At 40.5% G+C, this 3,182-nt stretch overlaps 1 non-coding gene across 1 annotated transcript; it reads left to right on the plus strand.

The window, feature by feature from the left end:
- The first annotated feature begins 374 nt into the window (after positions 1 to 374).
- On the plus strand, positions 375 to 516 carry LOC123394219. The gene has a single exon (XR_006608956.1). It is a non-coding gene; the product is annotated as a U4 spliceosomal RNA (small nuclear RNA).
- Positions 517 to 3,182: the final 2,666 nt, after the last annotated feature.

Consider the following 3,182-nt stretch of genomic DNA (forward strand, 5'->3'; position numbering starts at 1 on the left):
AACAAAGAATCCAACAGAACAGAAAAGACCCTGACTGGCCAAAGCGATCTTGAAAAAGAACAACAACACTGGAAGTACCAAAATTCCAGATTTCAAGGTATACTACAATGCTGTAGTAATCAAAACAAAAAGGCCTGGTACAAAAATGAACACACACATCAATGAACACAACAGACAGTCCAGAAATAACCCTATTCTTGTATGGTCAATTCACCCATGACAAAGGAGATCAGAAATGCACAATGGGGAAAAGATCTGTCTCTTCAGTGAATGATATGGAAAGAGAGGACAGCCACCCACAAACAATGAAATTGCACTGCTTCCTTACACCATGCCTAAGAAAGACTCAAAACACATTAAGGACTTACATGTGAGACCTGACGCCAGTGGCACTATCATAGCCAATGAGGTTTATCCGAGGCTCGATTATTGCTAATTGAAAATTCCTAAAAGAATATAGGCTGGGCTGTCTTTAACATTGACCAGACATGCCCAGGAATTGAGCCCAGACAAGGAGAAACAATCTTGCAAATCTAATGACATAAAAATTAAAAAATGATAAAAATATAATAAAAATATTTTAAATATTTAGATATTAAATATTAATTAATATTAAATATTATTAAATATCAATTATTTTAATAGTTAAATATTAAATATTATTAATTGTATATTTAAATATTTATTAAATATTAAATAAATAAAATAAACAAAATGATAAAAAAGAGGGAATTCAGGCTTGGAGCAAAGAACAATCTGGCCCTGCCCCACATTCTATAATTCCCATTCCTGACAACTGTACCAGCATTAAAAGATTGGTCTGCTGACAACTTGAGAGAGTTCATGAACCAATATTGGCGGGGAAATGTTACAAGACCTTTTGCAAAGACTGCAAAAAGGGCATACCTTGCTTGTCCCACTTGCCCAAAATACAATCTTGGGAAACAAACCCATACCTCCCCTGGGCATTTTAAACCACTCAATGAACCATCTGACATTTGGCAACTGAATTTCATGCAATTTCCTCATTTCATGAATAGAAGTAAGTGTTAGTTAATGTGCCTATATCTTCTCACTAGACAAACGCTTTCCCTTGGAGAAAGGCCAATGACTCTTTTGCGGCTAAAATCCTGTTAGAAAAAAATTACCCCTTCCAGGGAAGCCCTCTTGAAGTATACACAGTGACCAGAAAACCCATTTTACCCTGCAGGCGTTTCACCAGTTTGCGATGTTTTGCTAGTTTTAGAAAAATTTCATTGTATGTTACTGTCCCCTGTCTTCAAAGTTAGTCTCACAAAATGACCACACTACTGGGGACTCCATTGGCAAAATCTACGGAGACTTTCCAGCTCCCTGGGTCAAAGGGATTGCTGTCACTCCTAAATCTCAAGTCCACCCCTTTGTGGAAATCAGTCTCTTCCCCTGGGAGATAGTCACTGGATTTGATTTGAATTCGATGTGCATTCGACCACTGCCTCTCTGGACCCACAGTTGGGAAAAGGGGATGTATTTCTAGAAAGCAAAGATTGAATTGCCTCTATTCAACCTAACCACACTGCAGTTGAGCAGACTTTTTCACAGTGCGCTCCCAGGGGACACTTACCCTGACCTCCACACCTTGCAACCTGATTCTGTTGGGAAAGATCCCACAAAGATTCTCTCCAACCTGCCCTGAAAGGCCCCTCTCCAATACTGCTAACCAAACCTTGCGCTGCCAAACCCCAGGGAAATGGATGCTTGGGTCCTTGGGACACGTTTAAAGAAGTCGCCAAAGCCTGACTTGACCTCTACATCGTCTGGTCACAAGAAGGTTATTACTGCACCAACTGAAATACAAAACATCTGGGGAGACAGCCTTCTCCACATGTCCGGGCCAGGCCTGCATTCCTCTCCTCACTATTGCTCCTTCTCCATTGTCGGTGCAAAAAGCATGCCATTTTCTGCATCTCCCAGTCTCTTGCAGAAGGAGGAAACTTCTTTGGATTATGACCTTTCCAAAAAACACTCATTTTGAACTTGTGAGCATTTCTAGACATTTAGAAGGTTCAGAATTCAAAAGTCGTTCCTTTAGTTCTACTATTAACTGAATCCTGATTCTAAACCAAATGCATGGTTTCTGAATTTACAACATAACAGACCGCTTTTGATAACACATAGAGCTCTAAACAGTTCTTTTGAAAATGCAATACTGTTTGAGAATGTCCCGGACGTATTCCTATTCTTGCAACAAGTTGTCTAACGAATGCTTCACGTTTTTCAGTGTATCCTATGTCCCCAAACACGCTCCCTGATTTTATTTGGTGCACTCTCCCAGTATTTCACTATTTTGCTCATAGCCACTCATGGAGGACACTTCCAGAAGGCATACAGGACTCTGAGTTGGCCTTCATTGGGAGAAAATCTTTCTCCTTCAGTCCAAACAAGTGCCAATAAATATGTTCAGTGGCACCTTTAATACACAGGGTCCTGGTTTAGAACCAACATATGCTTTGGAATTGTCACCATGCTTTGGTTCTGCCCTTGTTGTCTCTCAAATCCTGTGTAGAAACACTGTCCCCAGTGAGGTGATGCTGACTCACTGATCTCAGTCTTGAGCAGATACAAACTTCACATGGGAAGCTGGTGAAAGTTTCTCCCTTCTAACCCTCCCTGCTCCTCAGTGGTCACTTGAGTAGTTTACAACTGTGATGCACATACCCTCCAACATGAGACATGCCAACCAGAAAAGGCTTTGCTGGCACTGAAACACAAAACCACTAAATACAAAGAACGTGACTGTCGATTGAAATTCCTCCAAGGAAACTTTCCTAAAGTTTTAATTTATATTACAATTAACTCACACACTGTTCTATTCGTTTCAGGTGTATAATCGTGATTCAGTACTTCCATGCAACTCCTGGCGCTCATCACAAGAATACACCACAATCCCCATTACCTGTTAAACTCATCCGCCCCCACCAACACCTCCTCTATGATTACCAACAGGTTGTTCTCTAGTTAAGGGTCTGTTTCTTAGTTTGCCTCTTTCTCCTTCTCTTTGCTTGTATGTTTCATATCATAATTTCCACAAATGAGTGAAATCGTATAGTACCTGTCTTTTCTCTGACTGACTTATTTCATTTATCAAGGCAAATCATGATCAGACGGGGGCAAAGTCATAAGGGGAATGTCACACAGCAGAG

This window comes from Mustela putorius, unplaced genomic scaffold (genome assembly GCF_011764305.1).
Source record: "Mustela putorius furo isolate JIRA1106 unplaced genomic scaffold, ASM1176430v1.1 tig00002033_pilon_pilon_pilon, whole genome shotgun sequence".
Lineage (NCBI taxonomy): Eukaryota > Metazoa > Chordata > Mammalia > Carnivora > Mustelidae > Mustela > Mustela putorius.